The sequence below is a fragment of the Polistes dominula genome, unplaced genomic scaffold (genome assembly GCF_049000335.1).
Source record: "Polistes dominula isolate Pdom_NZ unplaced genomic scaffold, Pdom_raw_medaka contig_49, whole genome shotgun sequence".
NCBI lineage: Eukaryota > Metazoa > Arthropoda > Insecta > Hymenoptera > Vespidae > Polistes > Polistes dominula.
In genome coordinates, this window is record NW_028300914.1 from 1,980,001 (window position 1) to 2,004,003 (window position 24,003).

General features: G+C 33.9%; 1 long non-coding RNA gene across 5 annotated transcripts in view; it reads left to right on the forward strand.

Annotated features, from left to right (window-relative positions):
- LOC149033301 (uncharacterized) overlaps positions 1 to 24,003 on the forward strand; it is a 53,967-nt gene that overhangs the window by 25,998 nt on the left and 3,966 nt on the right. For 4 of the 5 annotated variants that reach the window (XR_016175744.1, XR_016175741.1, XR_016175742.1 and 1 more), the window contains 2 exons: positions 22,852 to 23,274; positions 23,629 to 23,663. This is a non-coding gene — a long non-coding RNA (uncharacterized LOC149033301). The remainder of the gene's footprint in view (positions 1 to 22,851; positions 23,275 to 23,628; positions 23,664 to 24,003) is intronic. The other variant, XR_016175743.1, reaches the window with a different exon arrangement.

Here is a 24,003-nt window from a genome sequence, read left to right on the forward strand (position 1 = left end):
AATAACATTTCGCTGAATTCGAAGGTAACCGAACTCGGTTCCGACATTATCATCATCGGACTAGCGTTAATTCGACGTCGAACAGACGCGTCGCGACGCTTGGCACAAGCCTGCCTGCCTGCCTTCCTACCTACCTGCCTGACCTGTCACAGTTGGCCGCATTCGCGTGTGTCAGCCTGCCTGCCTGCCTGCCTGCCTGCATGCCTGTTTTCCTACCACTACCATCTACACATATCTATATATATACATATATTATTATTATTATTATCACTATATAAATTGAGCTGCAAAAGTGTACGAAATTATAAAACCACACACACGTTATATTATAGCGTGAATAAGCGTGAAGTAAACGCGTGGCCTCGTGGTTTTTACCTTGGAACATTGTGTTTTCTTTTTCCTCATCATCCCACACTCACCACCCAAATACTTTGGCTGCACCTTAATCCCTATCGTTATCTTTCTCTAACAACAACAAGCCTTCGACCCTTTTCTTTTTTATTTTTTTGTCGTGACGCGGCACGTGTCGACTCGTCCTCGACGGGGACCACCGTGTTTCTCGCGTTTAAGGGCTTAAATTAATATCGTTGGCCGATGTCACCCCATAAATAAGCGTGCCAAGAAGGGGTGCCCTTACGGAAGTGGCGAATGGGGGAGGGATCATCCCTGGTTGCTGTTCGTTGGTGGTGGTCTGTTCAGACGTCGGAAACGATGAGTTTAAAAGTCCACCTTTCGCTTTATCTGTGATTATATTCTTATGCATGTGTGTAAGCGTGTTTAAAAGAGTGCCACGTGTTGTGTTTGATGGTTGGTTGGTCGGTTTGTTTCGAATTAAGACAGAAAATTGTGTAGGGATGGTGATGGTGGTCCAAAATTATTATCCTTTTTTTTCCTAGCACATGTTATCATCATATTTACAGACGTATTATAATAATCAGAATATAATTCTAATAATACAATATAGATATATAATATAATAATTATCATATATTATATTATAACTATATATTGTATAATAATATTAAAAAATAATATTAATATAATATTAATATTATATACTATAATAATATTTTTTGAATATTATATGAATATTGTTCAAATATTTATTTTTCAATATTGTATAAATATTTATTTTTGAATATTATATAAATATTATTTATAAAATAATAAAGATTATATATATATATATATAGTATATATAACTATATTTATATTTCTAAGGTTTAACATATCAAATTATACAGAAATTTATCGTGTTTTTTTTTCTATTAACAAAGAAGTTAATTTGAATTGACGATAACTAATGACGCTGTATAAATTTTCGTCAAATAATTTCAATTGGATCAACGCAAAATTGTTTTTTCGACAATACTAATATTTTCTTGTTTTTATTTTATTTTTTTTTATCGCTCGTTTCTATTTAAAAAAAAAAAAAAAAAAAAAAACTATAGCAATACCTTAATCGTTGAAAAATAAAATACAAAAAAAGAAAAAAAATAGTTTTTAAATCGATCGATTCGAAACGCCCGTTTCGGCTTTTCCAACGTGAACGTAAACACGTTGCGCCTGCATTTTGGGGTTGCATGCTGTACACAAAAAGAGAGAAAGAGATAGAGAGAAAGAAATAGAGAATTGCGCTCGCGCGGTTAAGTGCGAAACTGTACGCACGTGCGTGTCGAACGATACGATCGAAAAGGAGGGTGCTTTTAACTGAACTTTGTGCATGTGGGCACCAAGTGCGGCAGGTGCCGGTGAACAAACACACAGGAGGAGAGGCTCGTGCGCCTTCAGGGTTTATCTCCCTCTTATTCTTCTCTCTCTCTCTCTCTCTTTATTTTCATCCCTCCAGGAAAGACGTTCTTAATGCTTTAATCGCGTATCGGAGGATGAAAGCGTCGAGAAAAGCTTGGAACGATGATGATTCATATACCTACGGCTGAATTATTAATAACATAGCTTTCCAAACGAATTTTAATGATATATTCCTTCCTATTTATCCAACAAAAATACGAATTTTTATATGTACAATAAAATAAATTATTATACATAAAAAAAAAAAAAAAGAAATTAATAAGTTAACAATGTACACTTTCCTAACAATAATTAACCTCCCCTTCTCCTCAAATTAAAAAAAAAAAGAGGAACAAAAATATCATCATAGCAAGAAAGTAAGGAAGAGAAGAAAAATTGTATGTAAATTTTTAACGGACACTCGGTAGAATTTCCAGACGGTATGCTGTGTGCACGTACTTTGAAGGATCTCGGAGACGAGTGGTTAAGAGGTGTGGGTGGACTACGAGCCAGAGGAATGGAAGCTCGTTCAAGCGGTTGGAGAAACGAAGGAGGAGGAAGTTCGAGGTTCGAGGTTGGAGGTTGGAGGTGGCAAACTGGAGGGCGGGGGAATACTAAAAGAGAGAGAGAGAGAGAGAGAGAGAGTGCTGACGGCATTGGACGACGCGTCGTTACCGTTAACGACGGCCACCGATTGTCCCAACGATGCCACCACCACCCCGTCTCAGCCCCTTTGCCCAAGCCGACGACGACCGGCGTCGAGTCGCCTTATTGCTGCGATAAATATAAAGCCTACTCTTCGCAAAAGCTTCTATATACTATATACCACCCCCCACCACCACCCCACTACCATCCCCACCCCTAACCTTTCCCCTCGTACTCTCATTTTTTCCTTTCCTTTCTTTCTATCTCTTTCGCACTTTTATTCCTTTCCTATTTTCCATTCTGAACTGGTGACTTTACGCCTACACACCACCACCACTACCACCACCACCACCAGCCCTTACCACCCTTTTTACCCTGCACACACACCCCACAAAGAGTCATCCCTAAAAGTCGAGATTTAGGGTAGCTCGACCTTTCAACGCCTTCGAACAAAAAGAAAAGTATCATCGAACGCGTTTAACATTTTCCCCTTTCTTTTCGTTTTTTCTTTCTTTCCGCGAGAAAATATTCGCAATTATTGTTGAAGGGGGAAGATTCTCTGCTTTCTTCTTTATTTATTGTTTCGTTTATAATTGTTATCACAAACACGATTATTACAATTAACACATTAATGGCCGCTATGACACAACATGTGTGTGATATAGCCAGAACACACATTGGCCGTTATTTTATTGATAACTTTAATATATACAATTAAATTTGTTGTTAAATTGTTGCCTATTGTTTTATGTTAATTATTTTCATAAATGACAATAAAAATTTGTTTTCTTTCTTTTTTTCAATTAATTTTTGAAAAATATTACCGCGAGCCCCTGACGACGTTTGACTGCACGTACACGTGCGACCATTAATGTGTTAAGAATGAACAAGTTCATAAGAATTTGTTTGTAAACGTAAAACATACATGTTGAATAGGTAAAATGATATAGTTCTTATCATGTCTCATACTACTAGGCTTTTTTCTTTTCGTAAGACATTAAAGATATTAGAAGCGTGTCGAATAGAAAGAGAGGGATAAAAACAGGGACCCTTCCGACGTACATTCAAGGGACATTAAAGATATTAGAGACGTTAAAGAAGATACGCATGCTTGTCCGTAGGGTGGCACGTTTGGTAGGAAGGAAGGGCTCAACACCACCACGTGCACTACTCTTCCTCTTTCATACTTTCACCCCACTCTCTCTCTCTCTCTCTCTCTCTCACCCTCCTCTATATCTTTGCCGTCATCCACGTGCCCGTTTCTTTCCTATGAATGTGCGTACAAACAACACACGAACATATATACACACGCATCCACATACATCTATGTCATCTACACACATATATGAACGGACGTCGCGACGTGCAACGAGACTTGACAACGCGCCAGATGTCACTTACCGTTTTACGCCATTAATGAATAGGCGATGTCCAATGCTCTAGCTAGCTAGGGTGTTCGCTCGATTACCAAGATTAAAGAGAGTTCGCTTGCGTTATAATAAAATCGATAAACGTGATATGAAACGAAAGAATAAAGAAACGTTCTTTATACGATCATTAATCATGATTAACTTAATAGGACACGTTTTAATATTTTTTTATTTTTATTTATTTTTTTTGTTTTATATTCTATATATATTTACGAATCAGACAAATTTAGTTTTCAATCAAACTAATAATATTATCAAACTAACAAAGAAAAAGCGTACGTAAAAAAAGTCCTGAAGTGCATGTTCAAAAAGTGCCGCAGGTAAATGTTCAAAAAGTCCTGAGGGTGCATGTTCAAAAAGTCCTGAGGGAGCATGTTCAAAAAGTGCCGCAGGTATATGTTCAAAAAGTCCTGAGGGTGCATGTTCAAAAAGTGCCGCAGGTATATTCTTAAAAAGTGCCGCTGGTATATTCTTTAAAAGTGCCGCAGGTATATTTTTAAATAGTGCCGCTGGTATATTATTAAAAAGTGCCGCAGGTATATTTTTAAATAGTGCCGCAGGTATATGTTTAAAAAGTCCTGAAGGTGCATGTTCAAAAAGTGCCGCAGGTATATTTTTAAAAAGTGCCGCAGGTATATGTTCAAAAAGTTCTGAGGGTGCATGTTCAAAAAGTGCCGCAGGTATATGTTCAAAAAGTCTTGAGGGTGCATGTTCAAAAAATGCCGCAGGTATATGTCCAAATACAAGCTGCACTTACATACCTCAGGACTTTTTGAACATCCCATCTTTCGACTTTTTGAACGTACTAGCTGCACTTACATACCTCAGGACTTTTTTAACATTCACCTCAAGACTTTTTGAACATACACCTCAGGACTTTTTGATCATACACCTCAGGACTTTTGGAACATATACCAGCAGGCTCTTTTACTAGGCTCTTTTAGGCGGCTCGTTTACGAGGCTCTTTTACGTGGCTCTTTTACGAGGCTCTTTTACGAGGCTCGTCTTCGAGCGGAATGCGGAATGCGGAATTCTTTGTGCGAATTTCGCGAGAAAATTGAAAGAGCTTGAGTTTCCGATAAGCATTATTCTCATAGAGGGATCGACAAGCGTCACCACTTCGTAGCCACCTCGTAGTGTGAAACGGTTCGAGGTAGCTCGTAGAGTCGCGAGCCGTGCTGCAAACTTCCGTTCCGTTGCTTCCGATTTCTCACATACACATAAATATACATATATACATATATACATAGAAACAGAGATGAACACGCCCACGTCAAGCACACATATACATACACGTATAGAAATTGCTAACAGCAACAGCATCACCAACAGCAGCAGCAGCAGCAGTAAACCTACCGTCATTTCTCCTATCCGTGTAGTATCTCTATCTTTCTCATATATATATAAGCATACTGCAAAACACGTTTACACACATACACACAGAGAACTTTAAACCTTGCATCGTCCTCGTCCTCGTCCTCTTTCCTGAATCCAACAGCTTTCCTAACCACTACGAGCCCAGACACTCTGCACGCCGCGTTTAAGTATCCCTCATACCCTCAAGTCCGTTCATGCTAGCAGCATCACTGCCAGCGCATTCTCAACATGACTACGAACAAGATGAAGAAGAAGAAGAAGAAGAAGAAGAAGAAGAAGAGGAGGAGAAGTAAGAGTAGGAGATGCTGAAGTAGAAGGCACACTGATACATACCCTTGCTGCTGTGGACGAATAACTATCACCATCAGAGTATGAAGGAATCCTCTTTCTACATCAACCTACCAACCTACCAACCTACCAACCTACCTATCTATCTATCTATTTATCTATTTATCTATCTACTCACCTAGCTGGTACACTCAGTGTCCTAAAACTTTGATCGTGCAACGTTAAATTTCAACCCCCCATGAAGCGGTCTACTGCCTGTCGAATCTCTAGAACAGTTCTGAAGCGAATGCCACGATGGGTTCCGCATGAATTGACGGCAATGCAGAAATGGATGCGTTACGACGCTGCTCAGACGCACTTGGAGCGCTATGAGCGCGAAGGAGAGACTTTCTTACGGCGTATCGTAACACCGGATGAGACATGACAGTTGACCGCTCCCATTCGCACCATCAACAGAACAGGCTCTGATGACGATATACTACGCCTTCCACATCGCTGGCAATGGGTTCTACACAACACTGGTGACTACTTTAAAGAACAGTAACAGGTGCAAACATGTAACTCTTTTGTATTGGTTGTGAATAAATAGTTGCCACTATTTAAGCTCCAACCTACGTATTATATATATATATATATTATAGATATATTATAATAATATAAATACCAGCACGGGCATAGTGTTAATGTTTTTAATATCCCCCTAAATTGCTGCAGCAACCACCAAGAGGTGGTAGCACCCACTTTGGGAATCACTGATCAAAATAAACGATTCTACATATATAAAATGGTGCGTAGTTGTTTGTTGGTAGTAGTTGTCGATGCTTTTTGCGTTATACTACAAGAGTACTACTAGTAGTCGGCTAACAACTAGGATGAAAAGTTACTAAAGAGATAAAGAGAGAAAGAGAGAGAAACCTATAGGTAGGTGCAAGTCAAAAGAGATTCAACCATGAATTCAGGACACTTCACGAACGATGCTTGTACAGAGAGAGAGAGAGAGAGAGAGAGAGAGGGAGAGAGAGAGACACCGACATCGAAACGTTTCACAACCATGGACTAAACTTTTGCTACCGGTGTTTTAGATCCCCAAAAGAGAAACGGAGATAGGAATGTGGAGAAAAGGGATGTTGAAGAGAGAGATGAAGAGAAACGTAAGGGAAAAGAAAAGGATGAACTCGGTCGTAACGTAATAAGCAACCGACGAACTCTTTCGTGTCATTAAACTTTCAACGCGAGTGTCTATTCTATCTTTAATTTAAACATTTTGTCTTCTTTTGTTGTTCATACCTTTCTTATTCTTATTCTTTTCTCGATGTTTCAAATTCATCATCATCTTTTCGATTTCACGCTTAATCGTGTAACCTAGTTTTACAGGAAAATAAAATGTAAGTAATATTATCCTTTTTCTAAAAAAAAAAAAAAGATAACTATCAATAAAAAATAAAAAAATAAAAGTAACGAGAAAATGTGTTCTATTATCAGATATGGGGGTTTGTTTTTTTTTTTTAGACAGTGCAACTTTGTTTTAAATATTTTATTAATAAAATATATCCTATAAAGTAGGTTCACAAATAATAATATTAATTGACACAATTTTTGTGTGATATTGTATTAGTTAAGTATTAATATTAACTAATATAACATTACTTATAGATAATATTACATATATTATATATTTATGTATTACATAATTATATAAATTATAATATAATATTATATATTATTAATTTTTATTGTAATATTATATTATTTCAAAAATTGTTCTTATATTTCTTTTTTCTATTTCTTGCCAATAATAAATAATACAAAATAATAAACGTTTAATAATCAAAAACACGTTTGTGATTCAAGCTATTCGTATATAATAAAATAAGAAAAAAAAAAAAAAAAAGAAAAACGAAGTAATTTATCGTAAATAAACTTTAGTTAACGCATTCGATAAAAAACCACCCCTCCTCCTTCTCCTCCTAGTCCTCCTCCCATTTCCCCATGCCCTTGCCCTTGCCAGTTTCCATTTGAAACTTCACTTTTACGAAAAAGGTGCATTGTAACCAACCAACCAACCGATATTCCAAGTGAAAAGTATAAGGGTGTCGTAAGAGTAGAAAAAACTTTGATGTAAGGGTGAGAAATAAGAAAAAAAAAAAAAAAAAGGGTTAGGGGTAGATGTTGAAAGTGAACTTTTTGAAAAACGAACGACGAATGTGTCGTGTAAAAACGTCGTAGGGCATCGAGCAGGGTCTAATCTCTTTGGCAAACACTTTCCTAGGGTTCCGAGGTTGGGTCCTTGATTTTAGCCACGAAAAGGGCTGGCTGGCTGGCTGGCTGGCTGGCTATCCGGGGATAGAACTTAAGCGTCAATGGTGACAGCCACAGATGGCACTTGCCGGCTTGTTTGTCCGTAAAACTTCACCCCTCGTCTATGAAAACCCCTCCCACTGTTACACCCCCTCTCACACCCTCATAGAACTTCGTTAGACTGATCGATCTAAAGCCACGTAGATTGTTTGATATTTTGTCGATGACGTAATTCCAGATAACGTGCTATAAATATATATAAAAAAGAGAGAGAGAGAGAGAGAAAGAGAGAATTAGTTCGTTTGTTAGAAATTCAATTGTCCGTTGTTGAAAATAATTTTTTATAGTTAAAAATGGTTAACTAATATTTTTTAATGTATTTATTATTTAGAAATGAAAATATACATTCGAATGAACAAATAAATAAAATTATTAGAATAATTAGATGAACACAATATTTATTTGATTATTATTATTATTATTATTATTATTTTAACCCTTTTTATAATCTAGGGTAATTATAATTAAATAATATATATATATATATATAGTTAAATAATATTTTCTCTATTTCAATTGACTTTTATTTATTTATATTTCTTTCCTATCAATATATCGTTCACATATTTTTAAATAATAACCAAAAATAATTAATTCATAATTATAATTACAGTTCATATTATTTTTACGTATTGAAATAATTAATTTCTTTATAATAAGACCAAACTTAAACCCACACAATTACAAAACACACGGGCAAAAATTTGCAATTTTATGAAAAAAAATTGATTAATTTTATACGTATACAGATCTATACACGATCGTATAATAAATTTTCCCCAGTTAAATTTCATTTTCAAGCAACCTATAAGATTCGTAAGACAATATTGAATTATTTGATTTCGCGTTACGCAAAAGGATGATGGGCAATAGCATAGGGAGAGAGAGAGAGAGAGAGAGAGAGAGAGAAACGTCGTCAATGTCATTCGATAACATCCTAGAGATGATGGTAGAGGAAGAGGAATCTATGTTAGAGATGGGTTCTATCAGTTGGCAGACATGGTGGCATCTACGGTCCGTCACAAACGTTGTTCTCCATTCGGTAGAAAACAATGACGACGTTTGAACGATGCGATAGGATGCATTACGCGTTTCCCTACTAATACATATAGAAACCTACATACACAGTTACCTATATATATATTTATATGTATACACATTTGTAGATAAACATCAAGTTGCACGAGACTTTTTTTTTCCTAATATAATATCAGCTATAATAAAAAAGATTTAGTCATTTTATTACATATCCTATGAAGAAAATAAAACAGAGATAGAGGTATGTGTTGTTTTCAAACATTCTTCAGAATGTGTTACATATATATGTTCATTGTTTTGTATTCATGTACAAAAAAAAAAAAAAAAAAACAAGAAAAAGCAAAAGTAAGTTAAAAACAATTAAAATTGACTTTTGCAAAAAACAACACTATCAACTAGAATAAAGAACCTTTTTCTCATCTGTAATTGAAACGACGTTTCATACCACCATCTCCACCTCCATGGTGAATCCCAAACTTTAAACCAAAATTTCGTCCTATCCGATGATACCAGGGAAGAGTGAGAAACAAGCATGAGCGAGCTAGCTAGCAAGCAAGCAAGCAAGCAAGCAAGCGAGTGAGCCTCGGGGATTAATCATTGAGCACGGTGCTTCGGGGTCTGCATGCAAAATGGCTGCGATCGATCCATCGCACCGCCGGCAAAATGATTTCGTAACGAGGCTCTCTCTCTCTCTCTCTCTCTCGCTCACTCTCTTCTGGCTTCTGTACCCTCCCCCAATCTGCCAACCTATCTCTCTATCTCTCTCTTTCATTCTACCCTTCCCACTTTTCTCTCTCTCTCTCTCTTGTCCATTCGTCCGACGTCTGGTTCACGACCTCGTTCTATTCTTGCTGAAATTACGACGCTCCGTCGGCTACCATCAAAGAGAGACAGAAAGAGAGAGAAATATAAAGAGAGAGAGAGAGAGAGAGAGAGAGAGAGAAACTCTGCTAGTTTTCTTCCATCTCTCTCTTTCTCATTGCCAACTCTCTTTTTCAAAGCTTTCTCTTTTTCTAACCGAACGAGTTCGATTCCTTCGAGATAAATCGGCGTGTTACGATGAGGACGAGGACAAGGACGAGGATGAGAATAAGGTGAGGGGGAAGACTACGAAACTCCCCCCATCCTATCCCTCCAACCCCATAGAACATTTTCTTCTTGATACGATGCTTTCTTCTACGTCTACTTCTACGTAAGTACTCTACTACTACTAGTACTACTACTACTACTACTACCAATGAGGATCGATAACGTTCACGTTACAAACGTTTGCTGCTCTACGTTGAATCGGTGAAGTTACTTCAATTTCTCGATCGTAGTAGCAACATTCGAAACACGATGGTGAAGGATAGAACCAATAGAGTGAAAGAGAGAGGGGTAGGATCCGTAGGTTGCGTGTTCTTAGAGTCCAGGGAGGGATGTGTTTGTTTCCCCGTTGGCAAGAGGTTCCTTTCTGACGTAATTGGACGGTTGAAAGATAAAAAGTTGAAAAAGAAATATCAAATGTACCCAACATATATATAATAACATATATAGCAACGAACCATTTTTATAAACCCGAAGAGGATGTAGGTGTGAAATCTGTGATAATTTAAGTTCAACATAATTTTGTATAATAATTTGTTGTAAATATCATTGATACTTCTTGCTTCCCTCTATTTTTTACATGAATGTGCAACCATATAGATTTAAAAAAAAAAAAAAAAAAAAAACTAAAAAATAAATAATTTTTATCCGAAATAGGGGAGGAGGATGAGAAAAAAGGCAAAAGAAAAAAAAGCAAAAAAGGAAAAAGGTAGAACACAAGTTGGGTTATCATAGTATCCATAGTATCACGTTTCGCGATAACGATATACCTAGGTGTAGTGTAGGTAGGTAGGTAGGTAGGTAGGTAGGTAGGTCGTCCTCGTTTTTATCGATGTGTGCGAGAATCGAGTAGCTGCTAGGAAAAACTAGCTGACGAAACGGAGACGCGATATCATCCTCGAGAGTCGAACGATTTCCTTTAGCAGAAACGATTCACTTTCTACCTCTCATTTTGTACGATTTTACTACCACCCACCACCCATTCTCACCCTTACCCTAACCCCATCCCAAACCCCGTCGTAGTCCCGTAACATCGTCACCACCATCGTTGCCATCAACTTGAAAGTACTACTATCTTCTCCTCCTCTTCCTCCTCCTACACTTGGCTGGCTTGTCGACGACCCTCTCTCGTTACCTTCGACTTCTCTCTCTCTCTCTCTCTCTCTCTCTTTCTTTCTTTCACCCTTTCGACCTCTATCCGTGGTTTCACCCTTTCCTCTTTTCTTCGAGCTTTCGCGGAACGGCGTAGTCCGTGCCGTGCCGTGCCGCATTCAGATGAGCCTATTTTCCGGCCCGTTGCGAGCGGTTTCTTCTATGCATGCTCGTCTCTCTCTCTCTTTTAACCAAGATAAGTGGAGGTGGAGAAAAGGCGTTCGTGAGAAGACGAAAAAAAAAGGGCTCACGGAGAAAAAGCAAAAAGAGCAAGACGTGTTTCTAAAATGAGAGCGGATTTCCCTTCTCTCTCTCTCTCACACACATACACACACATTATCTTTTTACATCTATCTATCTCTCTCTATCTTTTTCTATTTTTTTTTTTTACTATTTTTTATGTTACATTTACTAGAATAAAGAATGATGTATCACAGTGATATCATCTTGTAAGATATCTGAATGAAATGTTGGTTAACCCTTTTGTTACTACGAACCACTATAATGGCTCTCCATAAATGCTGCCTATTTTACATACGACGAACATATGCAGTTATAGTACATCAAATATCCCATTATGGACGTGTAATTTTAGTGTTGTGTTTCTTTCAATTAAAAAAACAATCACGTTAACACTTTCAGTGCTATGGACGTATATATGCGTTTAGTAAAAATTACTAACCTTATCGTTCGAAGTATATACGCGTTTGTTAATATTCATGTTAAATAATGTAATATTTATATTACATTAATTAAATAACATTTAGAAAGAAAAACTTTCATTATTCAATATGATTTATTATTAATAAATTATTCTGTTTCAATACAAAATATTGTAGGTTAAAGTATTTAACACTCAAACGGTTAACAATTCTAAATGTTTATTGCATTTATTTTGTATTTATTTATTTTTTTTTTTTTGTATATTTCTCTTCTAACGATATACTTCATTTTTTTTTTTTTTCATTACATTTTCATTACATTTTCAAATAAATTCATTTCATAAACAAGAATCAAGTCTAATATTTTCTATAAAAAAAATCTTAGATAATTCGTGCATCTTAGTTGAAAAATAAAGATAATATTCTTGCGTATGTTTAAAATGAGATTCAGATATCTTTCTTCTCTTATTCTCTCCCTCTCTCTCTCTCTCTCTCTATCTTCAATCCAACCTTTTTTTTTTTTTTTTGGTACAAAAAGAAAGCCTTTTCGATAAATCAAAACGGAACATAAATTCTGACAGTGGAAAAAAGCATTTGTTATAGAGGATAAGAGATAGAGATAAAGATTTAAAGACTGAAAGAAAGAAAGAAAGAAAGAAAGAAACAGAAAGAAAGAGAGAGAGACAGAAAGAGAGAGTATATGAGTGTATGTATGTGTTTGTGCAAGGGCAAAAGCATTTCGAGATTCACCTCGAACGTTTCATCGTATGTTTTTATCGATATATCGATGCCATCCTACGATCTCTCCGATCTACGTACTAAGTAGTTATAAATGCATGTGCACTCACATACAAACAAACACATACACACATAATTCACATCTATACGAATATACACATTTCTATATATATATATAGTTGGAGATAGCAATCCGATACGGTGGAAGGAAGAAGAGTGAAGGGGATAGGGGGCGGGGGCAGGGGGAAAGAGGGAAGAGGGTGAAGGGGGAAAGGGAGAGAAATGGTACTCAGAGAAGGGATGATCGGAGTGGAATTAGAATGCGCTACAAGGCTCATCGAGCGATTCGACGTGTACGCTTCGAGCATATATTGATCGTAACGTCGGCCGCGAAATTAGAACAGGATGGCAGGAAATTAGAAATATCGTATAATATAATATAAGAAATATATTTTGTTGTTATCATTATCTATCTTTAACGTGTTAAAACACGGTAGAATGAAGTTATATGAAACACAACTTTTCTTTCATGCAATATTCTATACAAATATATATATAAGAGATCATGTATATCATTATGATCAATGATGTATTGTAAAAAGAAAATATATATATATATATATATTTTTATATTATTTAGTACTATATTTTGTATTTAGTATATTTTTTACACTATACATACTATATATATATATATAATATAATACTATATAAATACTACAAATATATATAGTATAGTGTAGAAATTTAAAAAAAACAATTATATCGTCCTAATTTGATTTTATTTTTTTTTTGTTTTAGTGTTTTTTTTTTTTTTTTTACCTAAAATCAATATATAATATAATACATTATTAATTAAGAAAAAAAAAAAATGGTCGCAAAACGCTATATTAGCGTATAAGTTAATATATTATTGCACATTTAATATAAATTATATCCCCTCACGTGGGATATTATTGACGTTGTTAATTTTTGGCAATCGTATGCATTTTTAAAGGATTAACAAGCGTGTCCTGGCAAAATTTTATTATAAAAGCTCAATATACATATATATATATGTTAAATAAAAAAAAAAAAGTTAAAGGAGGAAAAAAATGAAGAGAAAAAAAAGATAGAATAAAACACCAGAGAAGAGATGATATTTTATTTTTTATGAATTATATTTTAGAGTATAGAATAAAGACGAAAAAAAAATAATACATATAGATATATAACGGGGTAAAGTTTTAAGGTGGAAAATATATTCGTGTGTCGCTAATCGCGGTATATGTATACATTTCTCTTTCGTTCTAGAAGGAACACACAACGTTCGTTTTACTCCTATAACATATATACTATACCATACTATACTATATACTATACCATTACTATACTATATTATACTATACCGAGAGTCAAATTTTGTTCGTTGAAATCGCGTAGGCGAGAGAATAAATTTGCAGTTTGATGAGATACGTAGTGAGAAAGAGAGAAAATGAAAGAGAGAAATACTACGAAGAGAGAGAGAGAGAGAGAGAGAGAGAAAGAGAGAGACAGAAAAAGAGTGGGATAGATGAAGAGTAGGAGGTGAAGGTGGAGGTGGAGGAGGTGGATGGGGGCGTAACGCGTGGCGTCACGGTTTTACTCGGCTTTTCGCGTTTGAAAATTCTCTCTCTCTCTTTCTCTCTTTCTCTCTTTCTCTCTCTCTCTCTCTTTCTCTTTTCGTACTTGCGGGAACGAAATTGCTAACGGCGCGTGATAATCGATGTCATCGGTTTACCGGCATTTCGCGGGCTCGAAAATCGACCCAACGAGGTCAGAGTAACTACTACTACTACTACTACTACTACTATTACTATCACCACTACTATTACTACTACGACGACGAAGATAACACCCCCATCTACATCCCACCTGTCCCCGCCTGCCGTTCAATGTCGTTCTCACGAAACGAAGGGATTTTACTTTCTTTTAAACGATTCTTAAGAAAAATCCTAACATACCAACCCCACCCCAACCTTGAACGATATTTTTTATCGATGACGATTTTACCATTTTTTTTTTTTTTATATTTACCTATATCTGTCTCTTTCTATCTTACTTTGATTGTTTTCTTCTAAGGACGTTTAACTTTAAGCAATATTTTTTTCTTTTTATCCTAGAAAAAGACGTTCTTCTACTTTAAAATGGGAAAAAATGAAAAAAAAATGAAATAATAGAAAAAGATTTAAAAAAAAAAATAATAGAGAATTTTGAATATTATTTAAATTAAATAAAATCAATTCTATTTTATATAAAATATATTTTATAAATTTTATTTTAAATATAAATTTTGATATATAATTTAATATAATTTTTTTTTATATATACCAAATTTTTCATAAATTATATCTATATATTATATTACAATTTTTCATTGGCAATGAAGTTAAATATAATTTATTATAATTATAAAAAAACAATATAACAAATAAAAATAAAAAATAACGATAATACGTAAAAAAAGAACCCTTCCCCAACCCCCACCCACCCAAAAAAAAAAAAATATATATAATAATACATTGATAATCGATAATGATTTACTTTTATCTTTAGTATTATATGAAAGATCATGCTAATATAAAAAAAAATATTCTCCTTAGAAAAGGACTAGAATATCCAGATAGGAGGGGAAGGGGGGGGGGTAGTGTGTAGAAGGGAATCAAAAGGGAAGGTGTACGGTGGTGAGATGCTGGGAAAGAGAGAAGGGTAATAGTATAGAAATAGAGGAGGTCGAGCAAGGGAATAGGGGGACAAGGGGGGGGGAAAGGGATATAACGAGTCACGTCCATTCCAGACGAGGGCAATGGCACTGCCATTGGCGCCCGAGGCTTCTGGAAACGCGTATGTGTGTGTACATGTATGTGTCCACCACCAGCACCACCACCACCACTAACACCAACACCACCCTCTTCCCCCTTATTCTCTCTCTCTCTCTCTCTCTCTCTCACTCTGTTTTCTCTTTTGGTCGTTCTCTCGCGCGTGCCCTTTTTACCCCCTAGCATTTCCCCACGTTTTTCGAGCGTCACACGCCAGTGGTAATGATAGCCAGCCCAGCGCATTATGTTTTACGTGGGAGTGGCAACAGCCGTGACCGAAATGTACCTCTCCACCCACCCACCCCCCCCTCTTCCACCCCTCGTTCCTCCACCCATCCTCCTCCCACCCGGGTCGTCGCTCGTGTCCACCGATGGTAATTGCATTTTACTTTTCCTGGGAGATTCTGCGTTTTGGTAAACATACGTCCAACCACTACTAGCATTGTCCAGCATCACTGATGATGGGATCGACATTGCCACTAACGTAGGCGTCATCTCACAAATTCGTATGAACGAACGAACGAACCAACGAACGAACCAACGAACCAACGAACGTGTACACTTCGTTGATTTATACTTGCACGTTTCATACATATATATACATATATATATATATATTGATATCCTACGCGTATACATGGAAACTTTTATAAAACCTGTATCCATAATGTACACCATCACGGTATTTGGATAATGGAATACACACCGATCCCTTTAAATGGATACATCCTAACATGTCACGTGTATGCTACTAAATACATACCTATATGTGTGTGTTTTTTTTGTTTTTGGTCTTTGGTTTAACCAAAGAAGAGAATCTCAACGACACGCTCGCATGTTCACGAATTGGCCAATATGAGGACAAACAACAACACGAATTTCGATTCGATAATCCTCAACACATCCCACCCAACCCCACCAACGCTTTTTCTCCGTAGAGAAATTCCTCTGCATTATTTTAAGAGGGTTCGTTGACTTTTCTTCCTTCGTACTTGGATCCCACGAGAGATATCGGACGTGGGTGTTTAGATAAAAGCGTAGAACTGTTCGAAATTCTTTGGCGTAAAGTCTGACGAATATGTAAAGAAGTGGAGCGTGTAACGTTTATTCTCTCATTATCTATCTATCTATCTATCTATCTCTCTTTCTCTTTCGATATACATTATCTCACACAAGTAAATACCTAGTATATATATATATATATATATATGCTGATGTTTATTACATTTACGCGTGAAAATGTGGGTAGGTATCCCAAGAGATGTCATTTGTGCGTTCACGTGTCAGTAGAAATATGCACGTGCTGTTGTGTTGTGTTTGCGCACACTTTTCTTTCTTTTTTTCTTCAAAATATTCACTCGTTTCTATACGCGTGACCATGTGCATAAGAACCAGATTAAAAAGGTAAACAATATCTAACTAAAGTTCATCAATATTTATCAAGCATTATTTTATAAGTAAGGAGGAATTTATTCAAATATAAAAACAACACATTTGATATTATTATTTATTCATAGGATAAACTATGTGAAAATCATTTAACCAAAAAAAAAAAAAAAGAAACGAATTTAATTACATTTAATATCGTATTTGTTAAATTAATTTTTATAATATATTTAAACAAATATATATATAAATATATAATATAATATACAGAGTGATTCAAACACACACACACACATATATATACAAATATAAATTTATGAACAAGAAAAATAGCAAAGACCATTTGACCATGTATATAGTACAACCATTGAACCAGAATAGAGAATAGGACAGACAGACACTTACTCAACCCGCCCACCCACTTTCCCTACCACCACCACTACCAGCGGTTTAACCAGCTGTGAAAATCGCTCGTTACCAAGTTTCGTTGGGCCCTTCGAAAATCTCGTTACAGGGATGATACCCTAGCAGTAGTTCCCTTCTTTAGACCCCATGGGAATATGGTGACCTTTCTCGTAAAGTGAATCTCTAGTCCTCACGAACGGTATCGTTATCCACATCCTATCCTCCTATCCTCCTCCCCTCTCCCTCCCCCCCCTCAAACCCTCTCGTTTCTCGCGGGATAGGTGTACCTTGATGAAATTGCGAAAAGAGAGATGCCCACTCGGTACGTTTCCATTAAAATCTAGACGAGTCTCTACGTTGCCACTCGAATAAATCGAGCCCGACGGTCACGCATATGCTATATATATAAAAAAAAGAAAAAAAAAAAGAAAATATAGTTCAGTTCGAATTTTCTTTTTTTTCTTTTTTTCATTCTAGAAACCCACCTTCATTTTTAATTAACTCGAATTTCTATTTTTTTTTCTTTTTTTTTTTCTGTATGGGAATAAGAATAATTTATTCTCCAGGAAACATTTGATTTCTATAATCAATACAGAGAGAGAGAGAGAGATTGGTGTATGAGTTACTTGTAATAAAAAAGAGAAGAAAAAAAAAACAGAAAATATGTTATTATTATTGTAAATAGAATATTTAATTGACTAACCGTTCAACAAATTTTTTTAAAATAAAATAAAATAAAATATAAAATATATAATATAATAATATATAATTTTATAAAATGAATATTATAAAATCAGAAATAACAAATTATAATATATAATAATTAAAAAAAAAAAGAAAAGAAAAAATACAAGAATATTATTATTATTTTATATTTCCTTTTTTTCTTCTTTCTCTCGTTAAAAATCAACTAAATTGTAAAGTTAAAAGGAACTAAGTCATCGAAAAAAAAAAAAAAGAAAAAAAAGATGATGACCAAAGGAAAACACCTAAATCCGGGTACAATATTTCGTAGTTTACTTTAAGTACGGATCTATTTTTACCATAAGACGCGTTACCATGTATATGTGCGAATATACAGAAGACTGAATTTTGCTCACGTACTTATATATATATATATATATACATACATACATAGTACGCAAGCGCGAGTAAGCAGAAGAAGCTTTTACGTGTATATAAGTGTATGTATATATATATATATATATATATGTGTGTGTGTGTATGTATAGTAGGATGTCGAAAGCTCGGAGGTAAAAGCTGGTGGTAAGAGGAAAGTGCCGGCTGCAAGTGGAGCCTGTCCGGAAATGAACGATGGCACGGCTAGATATCTTTCCGGAGTTACTTCCGGCGGACTTGCCCGCGGTCCTTGGATCAAGGACCTTGTGATTTATGAAGCTCCAGAAAGGATACCCATCCCCCCCCCACCCACCCCACCCCACCCTCTACCTATACCAACGAAATCCACAAAAGGTTACTTGTAATTTAAAACACTGATTTTTTATTATATAATTTAGAAATAATAATAATAATATAATAATAATAATAATAATAACATATAAAATAATATAATATAATAATAGTATATAAAATAATAATATTATATTATTATATAATATATTATATATAATTTATTATATATATATTAATAATATTATATATAATTAAGATATAATTATAATTAATAATATTACAAATTATTTCCTATAATAAAAATATTATTTTATTAGCCAAGATTATTTTGATATTATATCATATGATTGAAATAATAAAAAAAAAAAAATGCATATGTATACATATGTGTACACGTTCACACGTGTGATGAAAAAATGTCCATATATATATGTATGTACTAAATCATCGTATGTATAGACGAATGTTGAAAATATGATTGTATTAGCACGAAAAATTAATAATTGATTTCATCGCAATTTGAAACTAACGAATCCACTGATTATCGTCATTCAATTTATCATTATCGACACTGTTGCAAATATCGAACATCAATCTTCCAATTTACATTATATCATAATATGTATCTCGCGGTCTGCATCAATTAATCATTTTTCTTCTTCTTTTTTTTTATCTTTCTCTTTCTCTATCTCTTTATCATCTTTTTTTTTCATTCTTTTATTCATATTTTTCGACTTACATCTTCTTGACAACTTTTCAAACGAAATTCAAACGAATGTTAAACCCAATCAATTGAACCAGAGAAACAGAAATAATTTTTTTCCTTTTTTTTCTTTTCTGACAATGAAATTTGTCAGAAATATATCTCACCCGTTAGTATAATTGTTTCCCTTTTTTTTTGTTTTTTTTTTTTTTAATTTTTATATATCTACTAAATAATACATAATTAACGAAAATTTGGGTAGATGGGGAGTGGGCGGGTGGGAGGAGCGTAAGCTTTTCTTCGTATTGTTCGTAAAATAAATACAAAATGTAAATAACTGTATTAACATAGAAATATATATATACAGCATATACTTGTATGATAAACAAGATCTTAACTGAGTTAGATCGTTTATAATTGGATAGACAAAAATTGCATGATATATTATTTGTAATCTCTTGAATAATGAAACAAGTGTAAAGGAAATACGTTAAGAAGTTGCATGACCGAATTTATTAATATATATATTATTACATATATTAACATTCTAAATTAATATAATTAAAAAGTATTATTATATATAATATTATAAAAATTATAATTATATATAATATATGAAAAAGTACACAAATACTATATAATTAGAACTTTATATTTAAAAATAATAAATACTGCCAATAAACACGTGTTGCAAATTAATTATCTATATAAATAATATAAAAAAAAAAAATATGTAAAAGAAAAAAAAACTGTATCTCTTTTTTAGTACATAAAAAAAAAAAGTAATAATATTTTTTTCCCCCTAATTTTGTCACGTTGTGTTCAAAATCACCCAACTCAACCCTCCACCCACTTTTTCTTTACTTCCATTTTACATTTAAAAAAGAGTATCGATTTACGTATCGAAAGAATCGAAAAGCATAGAAGAGTAGATTTTGGTTCTTTTCTCTCTCTCTCTCTCTCTCTCTCTCTCTCTCTCTCTCTCTATCTCTCTTTCAAGTTGTCATAATTTTAGTCACGTGTTCCTATAAGACACCTGATAGGTGAGAGGATAGGTCAAATCGAAAAACGAAACGAAGTAGAGTAGTAAATCGTATTCTCGGCCACGAACTAACTTCACTTCTGACTAACATCACTCATACATGTATTGGATAGGGTTGGTGCACGTGTGAACTCCAGGGATATATACCTTTAACCCCACCTCACCCCTTCAGTGGCATTCAAGTGGAATCAGGAATGGGCTTTGCTCGTAGGGATGCTTCGTGGAAGGGATAAATCCGTGGTGCTTCACGTTAACCCCCTACGTCGAAGTCGCGGCAATCACTTCAACCCCCACACCTACCTCCTACCAACCACCTCCACCTCCACCTCCACCTTCACCTCTACCTCATCTTTCAACGTGGCTTCTCTGTGGGACAGTTAACTCTTATTCTTCTTCTTCTTCTTCTTCTTTTTTGTTTTACAGTTTGATTCTTATTTTTTTTTATTTTTTGTCTTTTTATTCTTATTCTTTGACATACTTTTGGGTTCGTTTCATTTTTTTTTTTTTTTTTATTCATTTTTTTTTTATCTTTATTTCACATTTATTCAAATGTCACGTGAAACTATCAACTTGTCGAATAATTATTACCAATAGAAAGTCAATGTATTTATTTTTTTTTTTTATTTTTATATTATAAAAAAAAAAAGATTTTACGTTTCGTAAATTAAATTTAATATTCAAATTATTTTGTAAGATAACATTTGGAATATTACAAAAAGAAAAAAAAATTATTATCATTTTATCTTATTTGATAATAATAAAGTCTAATGTATAAAATTATAACTAAGATATGTCATGTGTATCTTTTATCAAAAAAAAAAAAACAAAAAAAAACAAAAAAGAAATAAAAATGGATTACGAAAGATAACTCAAATATAAATAACAATAATTATTAAAAATTAAGTAATAAACTAATAGTAACTTATTAAAAATAATAAGTTTTATACAAAATTAATCATCAATTCAAATTTTGTTCTTTTTTGTTTTTTGTTTTGTTTTTTTTTTTTTTTTAAGAGTAATCCTAATAACAAAAATATACTAAACACATATTATTCTAAATGTATAAACATATTTGTCTATTCGTAGTTGTATTTTTAATTGATCGTAAAAGTAATATCGTATATAGGATCAATTTAAATAAGTCAATTTAATCGTTTATCTCGAAACAAATTTAAATATCTAAATACAAATACACATATACATATGCACACATATACACAAGCTTTCCAACTCATTTACTCTTTCGTATTTCTCATATTCCTGTCCCAGTTAACTTGCATGCGTTTTCCCGTATTCATCCTACAAACGTTCGCGTTTCGTATCCCGAGATTTTACGAGTTCTTTAAACTAAACGCTCAGCTAAAAATGCTGATATCTCTCTCGACGTATATCACGGTAAAAATATTTTCCACTCATATATATATATATATATATATATATATATATACACATACACACATGTATATATGTATACATATATATATGAGAAAGTTTACTGTAATCGATATAGTCCTTTTCTCTCTCTCTCTCTCTCTCACACACACTCTTTCTATATTTTTTTCTCTCTTTCTCGTTTTTCTGTTTGTACGGATCGATAGCTTTTAGAAGGCGAACCGGAAGTATCCTCAAACTCATGCTTGAAACAAATGTCTACTACGGACATAGGGTACTCTCTCTCTCTCTCTTTCTCTCTCTCTCTCTCTCTCTTTCGTTCTGTCTATCTGTCCTTCTTCCTTTCTCACACACACTCTCGTTGAATTTTCAGGAAGCATCCCTTTGAGTTTCTCGCGTATCTTGATCACCCGACTTGAAATTCCACAGAAGTTCTGAATTCCTCTTGGTAAGAGTTAAACCACACATTAACCTTTTAGTCCTTCCTTGTTCACCTAGATTTTCTCTACCTTCAATCATCTAGCCAAAAAAAAAAAAAAAAAAAAAAAAATAGAAAAAGAACAAAAACCAAAGAAAATAAGAATACTTAATTAAAAACTATATTATACTTCTGTACATTTTATTATTGATCTTATTTTTTTAATTTTATATATATAAACATATATATATATATATATATATATATATATATATATATATATATATTATATTAATGTTAATTAAAAACAATAAGAATATCATTATAAAAATATATATATGTATAGTTTAAGAATATTATTATAAAAAAGAAAAATATATATAGTAATATAAATATATATTATATAGAGTAAGAATATCATTATAAAAAAAAAAAATATATATATATATATAAAACTTGAAAGAAAAGAAATACAGATAGATATAGAGGAACCTTGCAATTTTCGACGAATATTATCGGAAAGTGAAACGATCGATATCGTCAAAAACTGCACCAGTCTTTTCTCCTTTTTTCTCTCTCCCTCTCTCTTACTCTCTCACTCTCCCTCTTTCTCTCTCTTTCTCTCTCTTTCTCTCTCTCTCTCTCTCTCTCTTTCTCTCTGAATCTTTTTTTCGTCTCTTTTTCTCTCAGCATCCAGCGCTAATATCCAGACGCGACTCGTTGCTCGTGAGAGAAACTCGTGGAGGAGTGGATGAGGTTGAAAGTAGGAGGAAAAGAGGGAGAAAGAGGAGTAGGAGGAGGTGGAGGTGGTGGAAAGGGCGGCGATGACTCGGGGGCGGAAATGGAGCAGTTCGAGTCCGGCGGGTCGGGGACCACCACCACCACCACCACCACCCTTCTTCTCTCTCGCTTCAACCAACCGTCCTCTTTCCTATCTTCCCCTCGTCCCTCTTCGCCGACCCTCTAAACCATCCTCAACCCCTCCTTCCACTCTACACAGGCTCTACTCGGCACTCCACCCACACGACGAGCACTCCCAACGAGCCGTTCAAGTGGAGAACCGCGGCAGCGAAACGAGGGACGGCACGAGCCCGTTTCAATCCAATATACTGGGTGATTCTTAAGAACGAAATATAAATATAAAAGAAATTTAGAAAGTAAAAACAACACGTTAAAATAATTAATTGTTAAATAACATATTTTTTTTTACGTTCAATAATTATAAAAATGGTATTAATTTAATTACTGGTTTTTTGTTTTTTTTTTTTGTAATAATTTTGTTTAATTTAATTTAATTTAATTTTATTTTATTTGTTTAGAATTTTTTTTTTTTATATGTGTAAAATTCTATTCTATCGTTAATTTAACACGCCATTGAAAAACTTTCTTTATTAAAAGCGTTTTCTGTTATTTTTTTGGTAATATGTTTTGAACGGTGAAAGAAATGTTGTAATATATTTGTTTCAGGAACACCCGATATAGGAGAGAACGCGTATCGTGCGGTACGCATTAAAGAGGACCGTTCCTTAAAGTGGATAATATCAAACGAATATTTCTTTTTTTTCTAAGTTCGTAATATCCTAACTTACGATATTTATTTCTTTCTACATTTATTTATTTATTTATTAATTTATTATAAACTTTTCTTTATGTTTTTATTGATAGATTGTTCCTTTTTCTTTATTTATAAAAATTCTTTTCAATCATACGAAACTGACTTGAACATATTTTTGTCTTATGCCTACATAAAAATGTGTTTTGTTCAATTTTTTTTTTTTAAATATTTTTATTCAATTTAATATAAAAAAAAAGAAATGTTTTTTTAATTTTCTACATTTGTGT